This window comes from Panthera onca, chromosome A3 (genome assembly GCF_046562875.1).
Source record: "Panthera onca isolate mPanOnc1 chromosome A3, mPanOnc1 haplotype 2, whole genome shotgun sequence".
NCBI lineage: Eukaryota > Metazoa > Chordata > Mammalia > Carnivora > Felidae > Panthera > Panthera onca.
This window is the reverse complement of record NC_138341.1, coordinates 63069737-63096114: the sequence shown is the minus strand read 5'-3', so window position 1 is coordinate 63096114 and position 26378 is coordinate 63069737. Positions and strand designations below refer to the sequence as shown.

General features: G+C 40.5%; 1 long non-coding RNA gene and 1 other non-coding gene across 2 annotated transcripts in view; both read left to right on the top strand.

Moving 5' to 3' along the window:
- Positions 1 to 2115: 2115 nt before the first annotated feature.
- LOC132661121 (uncharacterized) overlaps positions 2116 to 26378 on the top strand; it is a 28611-nt gene continuing 4348 nt past the window's right edge. Inside the window, exons 1-2 of the long non-coding RNA XR_009602070.3 lie at positions 2116 to 2272; positions 9926 to 10047. This is a non-coding gene — a long non-coding RNA (uncharacterized LOC132661121). The remainder of the gene's footprint in view (positions 2273 to 9925; positions 10048 to 26378) is intronic.
- LOC132672628 (U6 spliceosomal RNA) lies at positions 14421 to 14524 on the top strand. Its single transcript, XR_009607603.1, has one exon. It is a non-coding gene; the product is annotated as a U6 spliceosomal RNA (small nuclear RNA).

Below are 26378 nucleotides of genomic sequence, written 5' to 3'. Positions count from 1 at the left end.
AAACTCTGTGGAAGTGTTTTAGTGCTGCACCTCTGGAGTCCCGAAGAATCTTCAAGGGAATCATTTGCTTCAATGATTTTGGCTTCTGCTAAGTTTATGTTTTTTTATCTAGAACAACTCTTGGTGAAAACTCACAGCATGATATACAGAACCAATTTTAGCTGATTATTTATACAGTTGATTGAAAGCTTGCATTTCTGCTCAAATGCTCACTTCTTTATTTTTTAAAAAGGAGCCCTTCTTGAGTGCTCCTTGCGATTGTTATGGAATTTAAACATCAGCCTTTGGAAACTTATACAGGATGAAACAGCAGAATCTTCAGCATTGAGAAGAGGTTTCCCTCTGGTTAATTAAAGGAGCAAGAATTATGGAACTTTATAGCCATTTAATTATGTCATTAACATGAGAGTTGGCTAGCAACAAGGGAAGAGACAGCCACAGGCCGCCGCGTAAACTGAGCCTGATCTTTCAGGGCCGTGTCAATGCTCCGACCGTGACTCACTGCATTTTTGAAAGATTGTGTCTACATTGACCCATTTGTTAGAAAGATATTTGATAACTTAGTTAAAACGGCATCAGTATGTATTTTCCTAATAGGTTTTCATTTTCTCTGATTAGAAGTGTTAAATAAACACGGACAGGTCACCTCTGAATATTAAAAGCTAAAAGGCGAAAGTTTTCCTTCTGTGTGGTCAGCAGCGTGGTTAGGCACACTTCTGGATATGTGTGTTGATATGTCTGGTGGGGAAAAAAAGTAGTAACACCTTTGCCATACTAATTAATCCTAGGTGGCATATTTATTTATTTATTTATTTATTTAATAAATGAATCTTATTTATTTTATCCTATGTACCAAGGCCTTTATTTTCCCTCGTTCAATATTCACAACAAACTTACGAGGTCGGTTTTATTATACCTGCTTTACAACTGAGCCTCAGAGATGTTCACTAACCTGCCCATGTCCTACAGCTAGTGAGTGGGATTCGATCGAGGCATTAATGACTAAAAGGCCATCCTCTTACCTACTTTGATGCGCCACCTTTCTTCCCTCCCCCACCCTACCAAGTTTGTTATGAAGATCAAATACAACTTTGTATGTAAATATATAAGCTATTTTCAACTAGGCAGATTCTTTTCAAGGTTTCTTCTCTGCCTATGTTCGGTTGTGTTATGTATCTTTGCATTGTTGATAAAAATATGTAAAGGAAGACAATGGAAAATAACAATCATGACGTGATGACATGATGATTATAAAAAATTAAAAAGAAAAAAGATTATAATCATGGCATCTGCCTATTTGCACCATTTTTTAAATTTGCCTTCGGTTTCTGTCAGAAGAATCATAAAATTATTTATAGTTTGTGTATTAGAATATGTGGTTGGGAGGGAATGCCTCTGATTTTCCATGAATTGTATCTCAGTTAATAAAGAAATGTGACCGAACTCCTCATTAATGTTATCCCTTGAAAGAAAAGTTGTCTGGGAGATTCTATGTTCTCTGGGAGATATGCTCTCCTACTAAAATGATCTTCGAAAAAGACATACACATACATGAGAAAAAATTTCTTTTCAGGAAATTTTAGAATAAGATTTGCTATTAGAACACTGAATCTGCATAGCCCTCCAGGATGGTAGGAGGAGAAGTTGGAGCAGAGTGATAAAGAGAGAAAGAAAGATAAATATTGTTCAAAGACCAACTTTTCCATGTCACTGGCACAATTTTGTTCTGACAAATATGAAAGATTAAGAACTAGAAAACAGACATAAAACAAACACTTTTGGGGATATACATTTACTTCACAAATTCAATTAACTAAACACTTTCCAGCTATCTTCAAAATGCCCTTCATTAAGTCAGAAAACTTTTAAATTGGCTGCATAAACTCTTGACCCCTTGGCCTCAGGGCACCTTATCTTGTCTAATCAATCAACCCACAAGAATTGTTTCTGAGTTTCTCTGACATGCTCCAGACTCTGATGATCCTCTGTCCCTTCACACCCTTGTCTTGGCAGATCAAATTCCATCCTGGTTTCTCCTTTATTATAACATTTGGTCTTCTTTTCGCATTCTAGACTTTCTTCACTAACTTCATAATTTCTGTTTACAGACTCCAAGTGCCTTTCCAAGAAAAAAAAAAAAAGAAGAAGAAGGCACTTTCAACAAGTGGACACACTGCTTCAATCAGTAGATTTTTGCTTTTCTCTTTCCTGGAACGATTGCTGTTTTTTTGCTTCCTTGCCATTTCAACATGTTCCTTGAGATTGTGGTAAGGTATGTATACTATATGCCAGGAGACAGTCATCTAGGACTCTGCAAACTCTTCTTCTTTCCTTTTCCATTAGTACTAAAGTGTGTATCTGGTCATCCATGTAATTTTCCTTCAGGGATACTCTGGTATTTATTTTCTTATATGGGGCCACCTTCCTATAAGCATAAGCAAAAACATGTTTGGGAACATTTCTCTCACATCATTATCTCCCTTCTGTATCTCCTCTTCTATTTCAAATCCCACTCTCTGTTGGTCCCTCAGTATCATTTAGATGCCCTACTTTTGTGTTCTTATTATGTACTGTTCAATTGTACCATTTACTTTAAAGCAACTTAATCTGATTATTTGTCTTCCTTCTCCAGTAGACACCTTGGTGGCAAGAACTATGTCTCACTTATATCCCCAGGCTTTTGCACAGCATGTAGTCCATAGTAAGGACTGCGTGACGATAGATGGAAAATAACCCGTTCACTGGAATTACTGCATTAAATGAAGGGTGGGATATTTGAGTTAAGGGAAAGGACGGCTAAGGAAGAATAAGAAAGTAACATGAGTTGATTTGGAGAATATAAAAACCTAAAAACCAGTTCTCTTAATATCAGCAGAGTCTTCTCCCTTTTCATCTGTGGAAAGAGAGGAGAGTACTTCGGTTGACCCACAGGCATAATCTAGCTCCTCCCAAGTTAGAGAGTTTCTAGCAGAGTGGAGAATTAAGCACAGGCCTGCATTAGTCGCTGATGTCATCTTAATATCTTCCATAACTGAAAGCCAAGGAGGGTACAAAAAGCTTCTATGAGCTCTGAAAGTCGATTCATTTGCACACACATGTATTGAGAGCCCACTTTGTGCTGCAACTACAGATATAAAGACAACTGGGACATTGTCTCATAATAATTCTCTTTTCTCAACCAAATTAGCTATTCTTATCACTACAGCTGTCTCTATATCAGACGTTCATAACACCACTTGAGGAGATCTTTAATACTTTCTTGTGAAGAACTCCAAATGGCTTCTTTTCCTGTAGGTATGCCATTCTTCTCTGCCCACTGTGAATTCAACCTTAGGTTTGCAGTAAAAGAGATAGCCAAATAGGGTTCTAATAGTGTTAAATTGGTAGTTCTTACCGTATATTACATTTTTCATCTGTTCATTTAATATATTTGTTGTGCAATGACCATATGCCTAGAATGTTTCTGTACATAGGAATATATACATGAACAACATAGTAGACCTTTTATGCACATGTGGGCAGACAATAAACAAACATGTAACTGGCGTCAGCCAGCATTTTTTCTACAATAATGCTGTGAAACAAATAGCTCTAAAATCTCTGAATTAAAACACCAAACATTCTCTTGTCTCATTAGCAATTCTGCGGATCAGCTGGAAGATGACTGATCTTATCAAGGTTCAGCTTATCTTGGCTTGAAACTGTCAGTTGGGATCTGATCCACTGGTCCAGAGACACCAAATCCACGGACCAGAAGCTACCGGGGCATGTGCTTCTCATGAGGGATGGCAGGAGTGCAAGAGAAGAAGCCAGATCATGCCAACAAGTCTAAAACTCTGTTTCTGTTACATTTATTAAGATTTTATTAACCAAGACTATTCACATGCCAAGCCCAATATGAATGGATCAAGGAAATATTTTTTCATTCAGAGTGGGAAGACCTGAAAATCATATGGAAAAAAAAAGTGAATGTATAATTTTATAAAGGAAATGAATGAAGACTTAAAAATAATAATTCAATCTCTCTGGCCAGTGTCTGCCCTCTTGGTCACAAGTTTTCAGAATCCCTCTGCACTTAGGACAGAGTCAGTGCGATCCCATGAAACCCACAAAGGCTCACCCAGATAGAGTTTCAGGTTCAAAGTCCATGATCTCATGATCCGTGTCAGGTCTAGGTGGAACTACTCTTGAGCTATACATCTATAAATTGAAAAGATATGTTATCTGTCCCTACATATCTAATATGCAATGTTGGAATAGGGACAGGATAAGAAACATTTGCATTCGATGTGGAGAGAACTGAAGGAAAGATAGAAGTCACTGCTTTATAGCAATTTTGAAATTCTGCTAGCCAAATTTTGCCAGGTTCCCCTACAGGGAGGTTGGTTTATATCTTGGTTAGGCCCTGGTTCTACACCTGAGAGGTAATCACCAGCCTACTGTTGTACATGGGTCTTTGCTCTGCCCTTGGAACTTCTTCCTTTTTCATCTTGGCTTTTCTGATGAGTACTGGAGAATATGCCCTTCTTTGTTGATGAGCAGATTTCTCACCCTGCTTCCTGCCTGTGAAATTTGGGGGCCCAGAGATCTTTATATATCTCAAACAGAGATAGTCTTTTTAAACCTAGGCAGGTGGCAATTTTTCCAATGCAACATAAAACTCCCTCAAAAATTTTGTTGGTTTTCAATGTGGATTCTAGTCAACTGTGTGTGTCAAATGCCTCACCCACAATTCTTTTAAAGACATGATTCCTTCTAGATGTAAGTGTAGGTACTTTGCTCATTTATGAGTTGCACCTTTGATCTCCTTCATCTTTTCAGGGGTCTTGACAAAGGGTGTGACAGCCACTTTTTTAGTTTTGTCTTTGCTGTATGGCAGTGTTCTAATGCCACACCTTTAGAGAGAAGTGGTTTAAGGTTTCAAACTTACAATCCCCAGAATTTCTAGGTTCTTTTAATTCCCCTCAGTCCTGGGGTGCCTGGGTGGCTCAGTCGGTTGAGCGCCCGACTTCAGTCGGTTGAGCGCCCGACTTTGGCTCAGGTCATGATCTCACAGTTCGTGAGTTCGAGCCCAGCGTCAGGCTCTGTGCTGACAGCTCAGAGCCTGGAGCCTGCTTCGGATTCTGCGTCTCCCTCTCTGCCCCTTCCCCGCTCATGCTCTGTCTCTCTCTGTCTCTCAAAAATGAATAAACATTAAAATATATATATATATATATATATGTATATGTATATATATATATGTATATATGTATATATATGTATATATATGTATATATGTATATATATATGTATATATGTATATATATATATATATATGTATGTATATATATATAAATTCCCCTCAGTCCTGCTTGAAAGCTAGTCAATTTTTTTCCAAGCTCATTTCTTTCGTGTAGTTACTTATCAAATGTGGATAATAGCAGCCAACTCATACCACAAATATTCTGCCTCAAAAATTTCCCAGCCTGTGCTGTCAGTGCACTTGGCACATTCTTTTGCCTTCCAAGTCATTGCAGTCAGTGGTTGTATCAAATGTTTTGTTTCTATACAATATAGGTTGTCATTTTTCCAGCTTCTTATTATAGTTTTTTATAGTTTCCTCTACTTACTACATGATCCCAAGTCAAATGATGCATTTTTAAAGGATTTTGACAGCAGAAGGCCATTGCTGGTGTAATTTCTATATTAATTAGCAATTACCACATTAATGATGGGTGATAAGCCTCACACTCAAACCCAAACATCAGAGGCTCAAACAACAACTGTTTATTTTCGTAGTGATGGTCCCATCAATTGGGTGAATTGGCTGAAATGGCACTACTTCAGGTCATGGGGGGAATTGGTTCTAGGCCTCCAGTTAGGTTCAGTTTTGTTCCAACAATGTCTTCATTCTTTGAAAAATGACAACTTACAACATATTTTTTATACAGAATGGCAAGAGCTCCAGGACGCAAGTAAGACACACAGCACGTTTAAAGTCTCTGTTTTCATCAAGTCTACCAACATTTAATTAACTAATGCAAGTTAGTCACATGACTAAGCCTAACATCAATTGGGTGGGGGGGCACCTGGGTGGCTCAGTTGGTTAAACATTGGACTCTTGATTTTGGCTCCGGTCATAATCTTACAGCTTGTGGGTTTGAGCCCCAGGTCGAGCTCTGTGCTCATAGTGCAGAACCTGCTTGAGATTCTCCCTCTCCCTCTCTCTCTCTGCCTTCCTCCCCACTCATGCTCTCTCTCTCTTTCTCTCACTCTCTCTCTCTCTCTCTCAATGTAAATAATTAAACTTAAAAAAAAAAACATCAATTGGGTGGAGGTCATTTTTCTACCCATAGTTACACAGCATGCATATTACAGTAGCAGGGGAGTGGGAATCAAGAATTGAGAACCGTTCGATCTAGCACACATGCAAACAAGAAAATATCAACTAGTATAAATGCTGTTAAGGAAAAAAAGTAGAGTAGTGTTTGGAGACTGCCCAGAAAAGCGTTAAGAATAGTTTCTTGGAGATGACATTTAAACTGAGGCTGAATGTCTTCCAGGCAGAGAGAATAGAGTGTAAAGACCTGGACGCAGGGATGAGCTTGGTGTGATGGAGGAACTGAAATAAGACCATGGGGAGGATGGTAGGAGATGCGATCGATGAAGCAGGTAGAGGCCAGGGTATTTAGACTTCTGTTATAATTACTGCTATATGCCATATCATACCGGACATTTCGGAGGATTATTTACCAAAATGCTGAAAATACATTGTTTGTGAGTTTTACTGGCTGTCATGATAACCCATGAATAGGGTAGCTGAATTCAACCAGTCTGGAAGGTTTTATACATTGAATTGTGTAATCAATTCTAAATGATTTACCCTTTCACTGGGTCTTATTGGAGTGTTGGCCTACTAAGTTGTTTCAATGGGAACAACTGAAAATGCTAAGAATTCTTGACTAGAGAGGTACCAGCTAAAATACTCAAGAGAGAAAATGGTGGCCTCTGAAACTGTTTGGCTTCTTAACAACTCCAGGTATTTATTTCCCCCTGGGCTTCTTAGAGCTAAATGGAGATATAAAGGCATTGGAGCCTCCTTTCTCCCCTTACTCTCACTCTTGGGAAAAACCTCATATTCCTTTGCTCCCCAGAGGGTTTTCTAGATCTGAAATAGCAACAGCTCTGATTGCGGGTGATATCTCTTCCTGGGGAAGTTATGTGCTGGCACTCTGGACAGGGTGGCGACCTAGGGTGTAAACTCTAGAAGTACAGCCCACGCCCTTGGGAAGTTCATGACTAATCAGAGTGAAGGATGACTTTAACTGTGGTCACATGCAAAGTTGGTTGTAAGTACCTCCAAATTTCACTAAACCAGAAACACAAAGATTCTAAACACGCAAATTTCCCAAATCATGAGGTCTTGAACACTTCCTAGAAAAGACCATTGATCTTTGTCCTATGTAGAAAATGTTGTTCAAAATTGGTATTCAATTAACAAGATTTTCTTCTGTCCTCATCTTTCTCTAGACTTAAAGAAAAGAGAACCATTCCCTTTTCAAATACATGAAAAAAGTAAATCAAAACCAGTGACAGGGACAACCTTCCGCTGTCCCTGGGTTATAATGACACCTCTATAGGTGTGCCCTTGATTTCTATTAAGAACGACCAGCTAAACAAGTGAAACCCACAGCTGTAAATTTTCACCGCAGCATCTTTTAGCAAGAAAGGGGCTGTGTCTGGATGAATCCGAATATGCCGGCTGGCAGAGCTCAGACACAATAAGGCGGTTTTTCAGGAGAAAGAAATGCGACAGTGTTTATTTCACACGCATTTGTTTGTCAGACTTCAAAGCACCGGACAGAGATCAGTTAAGCATTGCCACCTGTCCCATAGGCTGCGCCTCATTTTCAGGTGGGTCTCTGAGGTCATTAGCACTGAGGCAGCTCATCCTCTGTTCAGCTCCTGTGCCACAAGGTAGGATAGGAATCCCGCCAGGAGGAGGACGTGGGTCCTGGCTCCTAACCATCCCCGCTGGACTCCAGCTGCCAGAACCGCCCAAAGAAGAGAGTGTGCCGCCTGGCCTGAAGAAAGCTCCCAGCCCAGGAGAGTGGCAGGTTAAAAGCCTATAGGATGGTTCAATCAAAGGCATTGCCTTCCTCTGTCCTGTGCCGCTATTGTACGTGGGAACACATGCTGCTAGGAGACAAAGAGGACACACGTTTATTTTCAAGCGTAGGACTTTGGAACCACTTGGGAAGAATATTCTTGATTGAGAACCAAAACATTCCATGATGCTTAACAAACCTGCAAATTGAAAAATCAGCATCGGCCTGTGCAGCCAGGAAGCAGGAGAAGGACCTATACCCTGAAAAAAAAAATTCAAAATATTCCTTAAATGATATTTGTGTGCATTTGCAAAATTACCGCTTTCTGAATCAAAGTCTCAAGCTGTTTTCATCTGAGAACATATGTTGTGCCGTTAGACAATATCTCAGCTGCCGCCGCCCATGACATACCCCGCCGCATTGCATAATGGACAGTCCCGCGAAGAAGGCGCTGCGGCTCAGTCAATGCCCCTGTAATAATATTTTAAAATAAATGATATGCATCATTAAATCACCGAGGATGACTAACTCAATTTTAGAAAACCCACAACTCCAGCAATCATAGTTACAGCTCTGATTTGAATATTTTCACTTTCACCTGAGCAGCCAGTGGGAGCCAGTCAAGCAGATTCGCATCCAGGCTGTACTCTCAAAGGAGCAGGAAGGAACCCGTGATTATGTAGTTACAGTAACGTCGGCATCATGCCTCCTGTCCGCCTGGGCTTTTTAGACTTTTCCTTCCTCCCTTCTTGCCTTCTTATTTACATATCACAGGCATCCTCTTTGTAAAGTTATTTTAAATAATTTATTAGATTGATCTTTTTAAAATTCTACCCTGGCTAAATGTCATAAGGAGAGAGAGAGAGAGAGAGAGAGAGAGAGAGAGAGAGAGAGAGAGAAAGTCTTCTAAACTTATTTAAAGGTTTCTACTGGAGTAGGGCAGTTACCTGCTTCACTGCTGATATTCTAAAAATACCTCCATGTCCGTACTATTATCCATTCTTCACGTCCAATTGCTCTGTTATGGTAATAGTCAGAAGCACACCATGCAGTAATTACTTACAGCTGACTGAAGAAAAGAATATTCAACTCCCCCACTGTTCCACTAGAAGGTCTTTATGCACTATTAACTCATTCCTGTTTATTAATACTCTACTGGTAATTCAGACTGCTGCCTCTCAGGTTTGTAATAGGAGGACTATTAAACAGCAATTACTGACCATATGGGTTGGTGAATATTTGTTGTGGTTTTTTTTTTTTTTTGGTGGGTTCCTCCCCCACCCCCTTCCAACTTGTTTTTTAAGAAGCCATATTACAACATGGTAAAAGTAACATCGCATCTGCATAAGATTAACAGGCTTGGCAATATTTCTCCCTTAGAAAATGCACATTTATTCCCAGATTATCATTGCTGGCTTAGGAGGACAAGATCATGGGAGAATGAGGGAGATATGGAAGACTGTGTACGTGTGGGAAGACCCCTGCCTTGGAAGATATTTTGGCTCTTATCTTCCCTATGTCTCTCGGTAGGCTGTTTTCTCTTACTGCCTTTAAGAGGCACTGACCCGTCCTCAAATCCTGCAAAAATAAGCAACATGTATTGAGGAATCCAAATGGAACTCCCTTTTCCCTTTCAAGTTCCTCCAAGCATTTGGAAGTAGCCACTTTAAATTGTAACATTTCGTAAGTGCATCTCCCAAAGAGCAAGTATGTATAGGACCCTGGGAGATGGCGAAAGGCCCCTCCTGGGCAAGGGATGGCTTGAGTAGTGGGTTCAAGTGGGGCAGGCAGTTGGAAAAGGAAGATTATGGTAATAATAATTCGTGCCTCTCTCACAGGTAGTGAGCTCTGAGCACGTGACAAGCGTTAGAAGCATTCAAATGGAGATGCATCTTCCAGATAAACAGGAGCCCAGGAGCTGATCTCCATGCAGAAGATGATGAGTTGAGATCCTGCCCAGGTAAGTCGCTTGGCGGGCCACCCCACGGAGGCAGGGGCAGAGACGTATCCGGGCTCTCCACACAGCCAGCTTTTGCTCCAGAGCAGCCAGCCTCCTTAGTGCTCCGTGGGCTTTCTCTTCCACTTTCTCTCCTTTCCCATGAGGGCCATTCTCTGTGTCCAAACCCTTTTAGGCCTTCAACAAACAGGTCAAACCTCTGAAGACTCCAGCTTGCCCCAATCTCACCCTTTCCATTCTGCCAAGTGAATTGAATTTATTGTTTACCTTTGGTAGGTGATCGTTGCTGGCTTAGCACTCTCCCTTTGTTACCTGCTGCTGTTGTGTGTGTGGGAGTGCTTTCTCTCAGACACACTCTAAATCCTTGAAGACAGGCGGCATGTTCTTTAAACTTTTCTTCTATTTATCCCTGCACCTCGTTTGTTAGTGGACAGTCAGTTGGTGTTGAGCAGAGGTTGGAAGAATTCAATGGAAATAAGGAGAAGAAAACACTAGTCGCTAAATTTTCTTCCTTTATGGAGGTCTAGGAGTTAGTTTCTGTGTGAAGTATGGAAAAACAAACAAACAGTAACAAAAATAAACAACAAAAACAAAATGACAAATATCATCCCCAAAGCATAATAGTACCAAACTAATGCATAACATATAATTGACGTTCATTGAAATGAATTAAATATGTTAAATCAGTTCAGAGCTTCTTCACAGTGGGTCTAAACCCTGAGCAAATCTGCACTTCATCCATGACCTGATTTGAACTAGAATCCTGGATTGCCCATTGCCTGGATGATCCTCAAGGGGAAGGGGTGCTTCTCGCAGAATCTCTGTGGTGAGCACCTTTGAAAAATATAGCACCATAGGCTCAGCCTGCCCCCAAATGTTTCATGGATTAAAGGACCTAGTAGGCATCTTAGAGATTAGCTACTCTGGTGGATTTCCAAAGTGATTGTGTTTGTTTTTATTACTGTTGTTTTTAAAGCAGAATTTATTTTTTCCAGTTAAGCATGATGCAGGATACTGATGCAGATTAAGATAGGACAGCTCTGGTTGAAGTCAGGTTGAGAGTTATGGATGCCCAATTTGATAACTCAGCTGATAGAGCCACAGAGGCCCTTCTAGGAGACCCTATTGTTCCTATATGAAGATATATGAACATTATATGGAAAACACTTTTCTACTCCAGCCCTCTTTTGATACATATGTGTAGACTGAATGCCTAATTTCAAATCCACACAATTAGAGAGCGGTGGAATTATCCCTGGAGTTCAATCTCTTGGATAATCAGCCAATTTTTTTTCCTGTATTCCCCACCTGTGCTAATGGGTTACATCTTTGCCAGCAGCAGGCCACTGTTAGTAGCTATGCACAGGACACTGGAGGACCAACACGTTGGGCCTCCTCTTAAGACAGAGCTGAGCCAGGTTTGAAGTCCAATGAGTCCAGGCGAATTGGCTAGAGTAAGCAGAAGCCTTTGACGACCCTAAATGCCAAACACATGTGGTGTGGAGGTGGCTCTCTCCTACTTGGCCTGTCCTGCACTTCATGATTAAACTTTCGGCACTGGCTTCAGCTCAGTTTGGGGGCTGCACATTTGCCTGGTCCTTGGTCACACTTGTGTACCCATTTCAGTCCAGCCTGAGTTCAGTGGAACTACCACAGAGACTTGCTAAGGGTGCTGGAAATTATGCTTCTGCTCACAGCATCATATAGGTTATGCTATCATCTTTTATAGTGTTTAAGAATTGTGCGGCAAGGGGGTGGGAGTATCCATATTGCAGACCACCCTTTCACTCTTTCACGGATAGAGGCAGCAAGACATAGAAAACAAAACAGCGTGGGGGCTCAGGGCACCTGTATTCTGGACCAGATTTTTCACTGGTTAGCTGCATGTCTTAGGGACATATTATTTAACTTCTCTGTACCCCCATGTCCTCATCTGTAAAACAATGCCTTCTGGCCTAGATTTGCTTCTAAAATATATTTGGCTTTACTGGGCCATCAAAAAAATATCTATAATGGTCTTTATATAGTAACTCTATGTTAAATTGTATTAAAATAAAACAAATGATTATGAATAGTCACATTATGAATAAAATGCTCCTCTATGCCAAGAATTTTAAATTCGGCTGCATGACAAAAACATTTATTTCTGATATCAGTGAAAACTCGAGATAAGTCAGTAAAGATGGTATTAAGCCTTGTAAATATCATCCAACTGTGACTTGCAACTGTGGAGCTCTCCCCATGGGTGAGAACATCTGGGCAGTCTGTTGGCTTCGTTTCAGGCTTTCATTTATTCAGTGCATACTCACTTGTTTCCTATGCTATCTCATTCTTCAATTCATAAACATTAAGTTGATGCCGTTGATTCATTCAATAAATGCCACTCAATGCATCTTTAAGTAAGAACCTGCTGCATCTGCAACAGTGGTTTAATAAGAATAAAATGGTGAGTCCCTGACTGTGAGGGGCTAACACTCTCACTCAGGAGGGACAATGTATATGATAAAAAGATGAATAGCTTTACGTGACAGTGAGTGATTAGGGTCCAAGAGAAGGATAGAGGCTATAAGGGTTGGGAGTTGGGGGGGACTGGTTATGTGGCTAGTATGGACCGGAAGGGTTCTAGCATGCTTCTGGTTATTCCTTGACGCGTGCTATTAGCACAGGTGGAGAGGATGAGAGAGGTCACTTAGGTAGGGGAACAGTATGTGCAAAAAGCAGTGAATTGGAGAAGATTAAGAGGTGTATGAGTTTAGTGTAGATCTCCATCTGGAGAAAAGGGTTTCCATAAGAGATTAGCGGAAGCAGTGAGTACAGAGTCTTGCATTTTGGAGAGGTAAGGAAAGTCAGGCGAAGACTTTTGGCTATCATCTCACTGGCAGAGAGGTTTGTTTTGCTTGTTTTGTTTGGTTTTGTTTCTTTATAGGCTGTTTTAGTCAACGGAAATGTTTTTATTAGTGAAATCACAGAAGAGTCCTCAGGACCAACACAGAAAGAAAAAGGGAGACTGCAGAAAACCACTGGGGAGTCAGGTGAGACAAGGGAGAGATTTTAAAGCCTCAGAAAACATGACTGAGGCAGCAGAGCTTGGAGGGCCTGTGGCAAAGGCAGAGAGCACACAGAGCCTCCATTTCGGGGTTTGGTTTCTCTTGCTCTGGTTACTGTGGGCTAGAAGGTAGTGTGGGGTACACAAGGAAATGTCTGGAGGAAGGCACTGGAGAAAGAGGAGAATAAAAGGAAGAAATGGGGAGGGGATAGATAGAGACAGAGAATCAGACAAGAGTAAGGGATGAAAGGAACAAAGAGCACATGGTCAATGAGGTTTTGGGAGACAAAGGAAATTAATCAAAATCATTATGTGGCAGGTTGGAGTTCAACTCACAGATTCAGGTTTGCAAGTAAATATGACCATTTTTTTTGTAAATTTATTCTTCTCTGTCAAGGCCCTGTTTTGCAGGAGACAGTCATGTCAGCTCAATGTCTGTAACTTCCTCCCATCAAATCCCTGAGGTGGTCTCTCATTTGCAGGACCTTCGGTGGTACCGAGGTGATGGAGGTGGCTGGAGGGGTTGGGGCCTCTGCCCTTGGTTGCCATCTGTCCGCTGGGCATGTACCAATCCTGCCAGTCACCAATCCATACAGACCACCCCTGAGGCAAGCTTTCGTTCTTGCCTATCAGGCCTTCAGGGCCTCCCAGGGCTGCTTCCATGCTCTTCTCCCCCACTGTAGAATCATGGTGCCTGTGCCATGCTGGGGGTGGGGAAGTTCACAAGCCCATCGGCCTGAAAGGACCACGGAGTGCCATCTTCCCAACAGAATTGCTCTATCCCTGGAGGGCTCTTCCTTGCTTTCATAAAACAAAGGTATCTGGGTTTTTGTCCCCCTGCCATCCCCCCACCCCCAGAGACCCAACCCTGCAGTAGGACCAGCCTGTTTCTACTCCAACTGTCCTCCCGCCCTATAAATGTAGGCAATTGTCTCTATTATTGAGCACATCCCATTTATGATGAGGCTGAAACAATTTATAGGTGGGGAAAATGACATAGAGGGTTATGTGATTTGCTCAAGGTCACACACCTTGTCAGTGAAAAAAATGAATAAAAATGAAAATATGCTAGCTTAACCTCCTTTTTCTTTTCCTTCCACTTTCCCTCCTTTCCTTTTCTCTCTGTTCTTCTCTCTCTTTGTTACTTTCTTTCTCTTCTTTCCTCCTGGTCCCCAGAAGGACTTATTACGTGCCAGATAGTATATAGGTACTGGGTATACTATACCAAACAAATGAAACATACTGCTTTCATGAATTGTGATTCTTATAGGGGAGATGGACATTGTGCACGTGCATACACAGACTCATAATTTAAATTGTGGTCAGTATTCTGCTCACTCTGGCAGCACATATACTAAAACTGAAACGATACGGAGGCTGGCATGGCCCCTGTGCAAGGATGACAGGAAAATTCATGAAACATTCCATATATTTTAGGGAACAGACCAATGGTTACCAGAGGTGGGTGGGGGGATGGGTTGAATGGGCAATGGGGATTAAGAAGGTGCACTTGTGGGGCGCCTGGGTAGCGCAGTCGGTTAAGCGTCCGACTTCAGCCAGGTCACGATCTCGCGGTCTGTGAGTTCGAGCCCCGCGTCAGGCTCTGGGCTGATGGCTCGGAGCCTGGAGCCTGTTTCCGATTCTGTGTCTCCCTCTCTCTCTGCCCCTCCCCCGTTCATGCTCTGTCTCTCTCTGTCCCAAAAATAAATAAAAAAACGTTGAAAAAAAAAAAAAAAAAAGAAGGTGCACTTGTGGTGAGCACTGGGTGTGGTATGGGAGAGTTTAAGCACTGTGTTGTATACCTGAAACTAATATTATACTGTATATTAACTAATTTAAATAAAATGTAAAAAGATAAATTGTGGTCAGTACTGTGACTTCTATGAGAAAGCCCAAGGGGGAACTTAATTTAGGTTAGGCAATCAAGGAAGATCTTTCTAAGGAAGACACATTTGAGCTCAGAACTCAAAGACAGGGATGAGAGCATTCCAGGTAGAAAGAATGGCATAGGCAAAGACTTGATATGTTCACAGAGCTCAAAAACACTTGTGTGACAGAGGTACTTCAAAAAGGGAAAATGGAACAAGATGTGGTTGGAGGAAGAGACAGGATCAAAGTCTATAGGGCTATTTTAGGCAAGTCAGAAATTTGGATTTTATTTTAAGCTTAATTGAAAATCAACTTAAGCAGTGGAATGACATAATCTGATTAACATTTAAAAAATTCTTCCGGCTGCTCTGTGGAAAATGAATTGAAGTGAGAATGGATGGAAAAGGAGAGAGTAATGGGAGTTGGGGTCTCTTCAGGTAGTCCTGGGAGAGATGATGTGGCTTTGGACCAGGGTCCTGCAGGTGCAGATGGAAAGAAATGGAAGAATCAGGTCATGTCGTTGGAGGAAGAGTTGACAGATTATTGGATTTCAAGTGTTAGGGGGACAGATGTCCCAGGTTTCAGACATGAATGACTGATTATATGTGGTTCTATTTACTGATGAGGAAGACTAGGAAAAGAATAGGTTTGGATGAGAAGAGTTTGGTTTCCTGTGAGAAGATGTTTCATCTTGTGGTGTTGTGACTGTAGCAGAGACAAAGGCGGACACTAACGCAGTGTTTCCAGTTCCTGAGCATGAGAAAGAAAACGTTTACTAGCATCCCTTGTCCTCAATGGAAATCTTTCAACCAAGTTCAGGAAAATGAATTTTGAGGGAAATAATGTCATTTTCTGTCCAAGTCATGTGACCATCCCGCCTCTTTCTGTAGCAACTTTAGAGGCAGCCTTTTCTAGATGGCACAGCTGAAAGATGATGGAACCTTTTTAGCCTGGGTTCCCGAGTGACTGCCTCAGAGCTCTCTGCTCACCCTCAGTGTATGCTTCATATGAGTGGGGATATGCTGAGATTGTGAGGATCGATTGTGAACTCTTCAGGAATTTTCCAAGCTGCTTATTGGGTACAACCACTATTAAAAATTAAAAAAGGAAAACTTAGAGAGATTATGTTACAAACAAAGGTAATATGTATCCAACACATATCCCTTCCCAATTATTTTACCAGATTCATCTATACTCTTGAGGTGTTTAGGTCAATTGTATTCATGTGGTAAATAACACAGGATGGTGTGATGCTATGCATCTCTCTTTCCCACTCTGTGTTCAACGGCATTGCGTTGGGAGCCCAAACTCAGCCATGGTGTGGGCATTTATACCTTGAAGGTCAACACATGCTGTAAATCAGGGCTTGAAGAATTGCTGCGTTGATTATTTAGACATATGAAAATGGTGAGAAAAATGCCAGAAATACAGATTAACAGTACTTTGGGTGTGTAGCTGTTACATTGTGAATAGCATTCAAAGTTAAGAAAACATTCAAAACTATTATCTTATTCAGCAAAGAAGTTGCCAATGCCATTGACAGTGAAGCTCTAAGAGTCATCTTGACAGTTTCACTTTTGTCTAACTTGTCAATGGAAACAGGTTATTGAATCAGAGATGGAATAAACAGCTGTGGTTTTTGTTTGTTTGTTTGAATAGCAAGAGTGAGTGATGCGTTTCTATGCTCTCTATAGACGGTCTTTATAGCCATGGGTTTGTTTGCCTTTTTTTATTTTTTGATATGGGGTAAAACACTTAACAGTCTCAACAAAATCCTGTGCTGGGACACCAGTAGAGCTACATGAATTCAGGGTAAGGAAGGAAAACCTCTCTCTCTCTCTCTCTCTCTCTCTCTCTCTCTCTCTCTCTCAGACCCAGCATCTAACTCCTCACGACCTGTTGTTCATTCTACTTCCTAAAGTCTCTCAACTTAGTCTTCTGTGCTCTCTCTCTCTGCTGACGTTGCCCTATTTGAGCTCTTCATCATAGTTTGCTGAGCTCAAAATAGTTCCAGGGTGTCCCTCTGGGTCTTCCGCCACATTGCTGCTGGAGGTATTTACTTTAAAATGATGAAACTGGATTCAGGGATTCCACAAGTGTGGGATAGAGATGTGGTAGAATATTATTCATCCATGAGAAAGAAGGAGAATTCCACTGTTTGTACTAACGTGGATGGACCTTAAGGGCATTATGCTGAGTGAAATAAGTCAGAGAAAGACAAACACTGTATGATGTCACTTGTATGTGGAATGTAAAAGAGCCAAACTTAGAAAGACAGAGTAGAGTGGTAGTTACCAGGGGCTTGGGAAAATGGAGCGATATTGGTCATAGGTTGTAAGCTTCTGGTTATAAGGTTAATAAGTGATGAGGTTAATAAGTTTGGGAATCTAATGTACAGCATGGTGATTATAGACAATAATACTGTATTGTATACTTGAATGTTAAAAAGAGAATGATCTTAAATGTTCCCACCAGAAAAAAAAAAAAAATAGAAGAAGAAGAAAACAGCAATGTGACACAATGGGGGGGGGGGGAGTAGATAATACTATGGTGGTGATTATTTTACAATTTGTAAACATATCAAATGAACACATTGTAAAACTTCAACTTAGACAATGATATGTCTCATTTACGTTTCAATAAAGCTATCAAAAATTAATTTAAAAAATAATAAATACTGGTCCTCCTGGTCCAAAAGACAGTATCTGGACAGTTCAGCATGTATACAAGGCCCTTGACCATGTGTCCTTGTCCTACTCTCACACCTTCACTTCCATCTCTGTTACTCCTTCATACAGCCCCTGCCATGAGTGACATCACCACTTGCTGGTCGCTGAACATGCCATGCACTTTCACACGTTCATCCCTTGGGGTGCCTGGGTGGCTCCATCAGTTAAGCGTCCAACTCTTGATTTCAGCTTATGTCCTGATCTCTCAGTCTTGAGATCAATCCCCGCACTGGGCTCTGTGCTGAGCGTGGATCCTACTTGGGATTCTCTCTCTTCCTCTCTGTTTGCCCATCCCCTGCTTGTGTATACACATGCTCTCTCTAGATAAATAAGTAAATGGCAACAAAAAGTCTGTCACTTGCCCCACTTTTCTGCCTGTAATCTCATTATTTAAAGCCCGGTCAAATGTTACCCTGTCATTTAAGTCTTCCTAAGTCTCTCCAAGTTGTGGTCCTGCCAATGTGTCCCTAATGCTCTTCCGTCTGTGCCTCTGTTGAGCAGAACATTGTCTCATAATCAGTCAGGTGGGTGTCTGACTGGTCCACCAGCCTTGAGGGCAGGCCCCTCAGGTAGCCCAGTGCTCAGCACAAAGCAGACACTCAAATTTTTTTGGATATTTTTTTTCCATGTGATTTGCATGGAATTAGGAACCTTCAATGATGTCATCTACAGCCCTGAAATGAAGTACCATTTATTGAAAAGCCCAGGGCCCCTGACCAACTTGCTAAGTAGTGGTTTGCCTAAAATGAACTGCATATGTGGCAGCTTTTCCAAGGTCTTTATCACAAGTCAGGCAGGATATACCACTGACTTATATGAAGGCATTTCATGGTACACATCTGGACATTTTTTCTTCATGCCAGGAGATTCCCAGAGCACAGTTAGGTTTGATGAACATTCTCATACGCATGTGTCTAATTATATGCTGAACAATTGATCAATTAATTTGTTGCAATTTAGACAACTTACTCTAATGTCATGTTTGTTGTTGTTTTACTATTTTAAAAAGTAGTAGATCCAGAATGATCCTTGGGAGTGAGAGCTCAATGCTCTCTAGTCCAAAAAAGTGAATGGTATCATAAGAGTGTTACATCCAGGCTCTTCTCACTGATATATGCTCCTCCACACTCATGCATAGGGTCTGAGTTTCCAGACATGTGGTATTAGATAGTTAAAGCACATTGATGTTAATTTGTGAAAAAGTGTGACTAATGTAGCCATGCTATATGACTATGTATGTGTGTGTGTGTATGTATATAGTATATCGTGTGTGTGTGTGTATGTGTGTGTGTGTGTGTGTAGTATATCTAGCCCAAGACTAGATTTAAGAAGAAGCAGACAAAATGGGATTTGTTCCCATGTATTAGTTGCATGACTTAGTGTTATGGGCTGAATTGTATCCTCCCAAAATTCATATGTTGGAGTCCTAACCCCCAGTACCCATGGCCCACAATTCAGAGCCTGTTCCTTTAGGAAGGATATGAAATCATTGCTAAATATTAGCTTTGAAGGCATAAGAGGAAAATGGTTGTTATTTTCCCTTCTTCTCTAGAAACCCTACTGAATCCCATTAAGAAGAAAGTTCAGCTATTATAATAGAAAACTATGTGAAATGGCCTTTTCTAGAATAGCAGATATCAGTGCTTTGAGATGTATGGCGTCAAGAGCACTGTATATTTTGTGGCATATAGATTAGATAACAAGTGAATAAATAAGGAATCTTGTATAAGAAATATGTTTACACCATCCGAGGTACTTATTAATAATGATCTTTTTTACCAAATAGTTCCAAAAATTGTTACTAACATCGATCACAGGACACAGTTTGTAAATTTTCAACCACATTTATGCCTCTTGCCTATATTTGATCCCTGTGATAAATAAGGTGGATTTTTCCCCCATGCAATAGAAATAAATAGGACCCCAGTAACTTTTGACATTTGCCATAGATCAAATAACAATTTGGAGCCAGAGGAATGACTAGAGCCTTCACCTTTGTAACAATCTTTAAGATCTAGGGAGAGACAAGAGCTGCCTAACCGTCCTTTACACATGTTGATTCATTCCAGTTTGGGTTGTTTTCACTGTAAAATTTAGGAAGACAGTGTGTAAAATGGTCCCTGGGCTTTGGTGAGATTTCTCAAAGGCAGTCTGAGGTCCATGTTAGCAGTATGTACCATCAGGATGAGAATAACAACCAGTATTTCACAGTATGTGCTCACTCCGATATCCAGATTCTTATACGGTCTTCCAATTTGGGCCAGTTTGACATCCTAACAAAAGGTAGTTTAGTCACCTTGTAAATGACTTTATGTAGGTTATTCTTACAGGATGTAGTTCTACGGAGCAGAGAAAACAAACTTGAACATAAACAATGCCGGAGCAGGTGTTCTAGCCGTTGGAGAAAAGTCATTAGAGTGACATTACTCAATCACTTTGTTTCCCTTATAATAATATATTATTTATTAGAAGCTTTGCTTTTTTTTCTGTCTGTGTCACTTTTTATAAATTTCACATCTAACATTTTCCCCCTTTGGGTGTGCCACAGCAGAAGCAAGTTATGCTTGCAGAAGGTGAGCCAGAGAAATTTTAATCCTGTTTTGACTAAACCTCTTCCCTAAGCTTATTTAGAAACCAACAGAACATTTAGCAAGACACTGCTGATATATATATATATATATATATATATATATATATATGTATAATTTTTTTTGTCTTTTATTTGGGTTTCTCAAATCCGAAATGTTGCATTCCAGAGCTTAACGAAAATTAAAACAAAAGCAAAAACAAAACCTATTCCTCATGTCCCTCCATTGGAAAACATGAAAGGAAGAGGAGCTGCATTAAATGATTCTATGAACACCTTAATAAGCACACCAGACCCAGATATTCGTGGTAGTGCATTTTCTTTCAGTGTGGAAAGAGCAGTGATACTGTGGAATGTTTTCCCCTCCACATACCAATTGAGAGTAAAAGGGATTCTATTTTCTAGGTATCTTATTTAGTAAAATTAAGCAAAGCTTCTGGATTTAAAGCCTTCAAGTGAAGACAATAGAGTGTGTTAAGTAGCCAGCTAATATTCTGCTAAAAACCTGACAACCCTCAGGGAGGCCTCATAGAATGTCTATTATTGGATTGTGAGTCTCATCCGACATGTTTTTGATTTGGATAACTCCAATTCTACCCCATTCCCTCGCCATTTCAAGCAGCACTATCGCAGTTCAGGCAATCAACAGAGACCTGGAGGAAGAGAACATTAGATCTGCTCTTGGGAACACAGGGGAGACAGCATGTTAAAACTGGGGCATTCGCCTCCAAATTGGGGCATGTGGTGCCCTTACAGAGAAGACTCTCCTCAGAAACTTCCTGTCATTCCCTCGAGACTGTATCAAGTTATCTTGGATGACACTATGAAAATGCTACAGATGCAGCAGGAGAAATAATTTTTTTTTCCTAAGATGATTATCGCAAACAAAGAATTCATGTCAAAAATAAGTAAACTTATCTGAGGAGTTTAATAAGCACTGGCTGGTGGAAGGAGAGGGAAGGTGAAACTTGGAAATTTTGTACTTCCTACGTGTTCATCTTCTGTAGTCTGGCTTGGGTGAGTAGGGTCACTTAGAAAGGAAAGTAGGCCAAAATGAGAAGCAGACAATAAAAAGGAAATTTTTATCAGGAAGTTTCCTGTATTATTGATAGTGTCATTGCTAGCGTCTAGTGTTTCCACTGGAAACATCAAATATGCAAATAAAAAGGTGCTCATGAGCACAGTCACTTCACAATTAGCCACACTGAGGGAAGACAAAAATTCTTGGGGATTTTGGGAAGTAGAGAGAATACATACACTTAAATAGATAATTTTTCATTACTTTTGGCTCCTCTTGGCATTGAGACATTGCCAATGTCTCACAAGGGCTTACAATTTAGGGAATAGGTTGGGTAAAAACGAACAGGTAAAATATAGTGTATAATGAGTGTATATAAATGCCATCCAAGGCCAGTATGATTATTGCAGCTTCCATTACAATCAGCGAACATTTACTATCTCTTCATAATGGGCCAGGCAAAGCTCTAAGTCCCCTCCTACGACAAGTTACTTAAATCCCCATGACAATGGGAATTGCTATCTCCATTTTACAGAAAGTGGAACTAAAGCACAGAGAGGTTGAGTAACTCGCTCTTAGGACCATGGTGCCAATAGCAGAACTAGAATCCAAAGTACATGTTTATGGTTCTTCACAAAGATGACCCTGTACTGCAACTGTACTGGGAGAGCAAAATGGAACTCAGGCCTGAATGGAAAACCTATATAGCAAACAGGCTGTACATGGCTCACTAGCTTACCTGTGGTGTATTATGTTTGAAGGGTTGCCTAATTGATGGTTTAGGAATAAGTCAATTCTAGAAATAGTTTAGGAATACGTGGTTGAACAAATAATGGTATAATACCATGCTCACTATAATACATTACATGTGCTTTTTATTCTTTCTTTTTAAAGTAAACTAATTGCCCTCATGAACAATTGGTCATACTAGGTACTTTGGCCCAGGTACATTGATTTGAAAACCATCTCATTGAAGTACTGGGACATTCCACTTTTAAATCTCCAGCTCTCATTCTGACAGGTTTTGGATAGGGATTGTATGGAATTCATCCTAAAAAAATGTCCTATTTCATTGAAGATGTTACTAAGAACTGTGCCTAAATGTCGTTTGTCTTCTAGAAAACACAGTAAAGAGAAGAGCTCAAGGATTTTAGAGAAGGTTTGGCACATGATGATGAAGGAATAGGTCTTGGGGGAAATGAAGGGACTTTCTCATCCCTGGTTCACCTGAAATGTGCACCATACAGTCCAGTGAAGGTGACAAGAAAGGATGGTATTTGTGAAATGCACCCATGCGGTGACATCCTCACCTCTCTAACACTGATGCCATTGTAGATGTTTTTTCCAGCCCTCTTTTCGCTATCCACACAGCATGATGTACCTTGGCAGGGCTTTTACCTAATTTTTCACCCTCAAAGATGCTGAGATGGAGCTGAGCATATGGTACAAACAGAATGAATGGCAGAAAATAAGTGCAAGGAGAAACATTTATTTAACCTCAGGAAGACAAAGAAGTCTTTGGTAAATTGGTATAGAACTATTGGATCATTCTTTACGTGATTGTTCCTTCTTAATTTTAGTAAAATATTTCAGTTTGGGGGAAATATCGTTCCTCACCAATAAGATATAAAAAGAGAACAACTTGGGGCACCTGGGTAGCTCAGTTGGTTGAGTGTCTGATTGTTGATTTTGGCTCAGGTCATGATCCCAGGATCATGAGATTGAGCCCCGCATCAGGCTCCATCCTGAGCATAGAGCCTGCTTAAGATTCTCTCCCCTTTTCTCTCTCTCTTTCTCTTTTTCCCCCTCTGCCCCCTGCCCTACTCACATGCTCTTTCTCTCTCTAAAATTAAAAGAGAGAACAACTTTAACTTTTTGCAGCTCTTCCTTTAGAATTTCATGCTAACGTTGCCTCTCTCCCTCCTCTTTATATTTCTTTGTATGCAAATAATTCTTGCATATTTCTTCCAATGTATTTTTCATGAAGAAAACATAATAGAAAAGTGGAAAATCAAAGGTAAGCAGAACAGATCAAGGCAGAGCTTCACCTTTCTCCATGAAGTGCTTCTGAACTTCTTTAGATGTAATGCTCTTGAAGGCAAGAAACATGTCTATTTTATCTTTGTTTGTATCTGCAACATATTAGGTACACAGCAAATTATCTGACTGTATCAATTAATGAAGAAACAAGAATGGATGAAGAAAGTAGATGTTTTTGTAAGGCGCTCAAGGAAGATTTATAGAACATTTTGGAAATAGGCCCACTTTGTTTCCGAAGGAAATTTTACTTTCAAATTAAAAAAAAAAAATTTACCCAAATGAGATTTTGGGGGATTTCATGTGATTAACTCTTTACATTATCTTGTAGTAATTATACAGAAATCTCTATTTATGTAAACATGGTGAATGCATCATAACACTAGAATAAGTGTACAAATACTGCATGTCAAATTAGGTTATAATCACTTTCAAGGGACGTGATTTCCTAGTTAAACAGATTCGTTTACATCTTGTGAAATAAAAAATAAGTGAAAATAACTATATAAAATCAGGCTTACAGCTGGACAGATCTTCTTGGCAATGGTCCAGGCATTGAGCGGGGGTGTTGTCGGGGGGGTGGGGAAAGCCCCTCCAGCTGAAGGATTCTCAGGAAGACCAAGATGACTCTGTAGGCTCGGCCCAGAGAGGGGCCTTGGGCTGCTGTCCTGACTGCTGTCTGTCCCTGGCTGTCTGTGGGGAGGTGGGCTGTCTTCACATTTCAGATGAGACTCTCTACTGGGAGGGGTTTGGGAAGGGGTGGGGGAGGGAATGGAAAGTTGCTTGGTAGAGGAGAAAATGAAGTCAGTTCAACATTTCACCCATAGGTAAAAAGCATAACACAATAAGTCAGGGACCCTCTAACTAAAAAGCGAATAGTTGAAGTAGCATTGGAATCATAGTTTAGAGTCAGAGTTTGAGAACCATGGATCATCTGGTGCCATGCTCATAATACAGATGGGGAAACCAGCCACGAGGTGAGAAGCAGCATGAGAGGGAGACCCATAACTCGTCTTCCCAAATCTGGCACTTACTTATGAGGTGACTAAAGCTCACCCTTTCAGTGAGACGACTTTTGAAAAGCTGCTCATTTTTTTGCATATTTTTGAGAAATACTTTTCACATTGCCCTGACTTAGCCAACACTTTCTGCAGTGCTGCCTTATTTCAATGGCAGAAAGGCATGTTCCTAACCTCGGCCAGACGTGGCATGTAATATGGTGGCATTCTCTATGGCTGATCGTACATAGTTTGCCTTTCCCTAAGCTTTGGTAAGCAGGGGCTTTGGTTACCTTTTCACTGTGTCCCCATCATATTCAACTGCTACTTATTTTTGTTAATTACAAGAAGTCACCAAAGCCGTGATTTTTTTTTTTTAACCCATGAATTCTGACTTGGATATAGCTCCACATTTCTGCAGTTGAGTAAATTTTTTTTTGTTTAGTTGATACTCATGTTTGTTTAAAATGTTCGTTGAACACTTGTTCTATGCTGTACTGCATGTACATTACCTTCTTCTCGTGTTCCATTGGTTGAATTGTCCTGAGCAGGGCTTGGCAAACTATGGCCTGTGAGCCAGATCTGGCCTACTGCCTGTCTTTGTAAATAAAATTTTATTGGAAGACAGTCACACTCATTTGTTTGCATATTGTCTATGGCTGTTTTTGCACTACAACGGCAGTGCTGAGTAGTTGGGATGGAGACTATATGGCCCATAAAGCCTAAAATATTTGCAATTTGGCCCTTCACAGAATATTTTGCCAACCATGGTCTTGAGTGTGAACACTCAATTATCTGGCTGGCTTCATAAGAGAGCCAAATAAAATAGATGACACTAAATTAGCCACCCTGAGTGCTTCTCACTCTCAAGTGTTTGTGGCCACGAGTCACAACCATGGCACTAGGCAGTGAGGAGAGACCTGGCAAAATAGTCTCCTAAGAAATAAAAGCCTTCTCCGCATTCATTTATTTTCAAGTCCTGTTCCTAGAACCATCCCTAATCTGTACTAATACTACAAACTTGTAGCTTTTGCATTACGAATTTATTGTTATTTCTTTTACCTCCTTTTTTTTTCAAGGAAAAGGTAATTAGGCTATAAACAGAGGCCTGACAACTAATTTCAGTCAAGGCAAAATTAATACAAAGCAAGCAGATAATTTCAGTCACATGAAATTAAAATAGATATTTTTTAATGACATTCTAAGAAAAATCCAAGTCTATTTTTTTCCCTTTGTTTTCTCTTACCTCACCCAGTTCTCATGCAATCCCCTACTTGTGCAGGTAGTGACATGTGCTAATTTAGGTGAACTACCAGCCCACGGCTATAGCTGTCCTCACGGCTCCTTCTTTCTGTCCTCACTGTTGATCTTTGCATGGAGACCTGCTTCTTCTCTCTCCTTCTCAGGGATTCCCGCACACAGAAAAGACAGGACATTTGAGGGAAAGGTAGTCACTACCCACCCCTTAAGTTTCTAAATTTTCGTGGACATTAATAAGAGCCCATTCGCTAAATCTGTTTTAGAACTTCAAGAATGTAAAGGTTAGTGCCACCGTGGGTGTGTGGGTGTGTATTTCTGGGGGGAGATTCCAACCTTGCTGTGTTCTGTCACTCCAAGAACATATTAAATATGCATCTCAATGTCAGCAGCACCTTGAGATGCTATCTCCAAAATTATCACCTGCCTTCTGAAAACCATAACCCTAAAAATATTGATTGGTTAAAAGGCAGGATCTGAAGGAATGAGCCAGTGTCTCTGTGAATTATCCTAATCAAATAAGGTTAGTATTAACCTAGATACTCACTGATCTGCCAGTATTTGGTTTGAAATGTAGGCATCTCAACTGAAGTTATGTGTTTCATTCTTTTGAATATTTCTCCCAGACATTTAAATACATTACCACTAAGCCAGAACCAAGAAAAGCATAAAAAGCATTTTAGGGAATAAATTCAGCAAGTTTCCATTTGTACCAGATAGTAAAATTGTTGACATGCATTATGAGGCATGTGTATTTTTCAGCCTGTCAGGTCTCAGTCACGTGCTCCAGGTG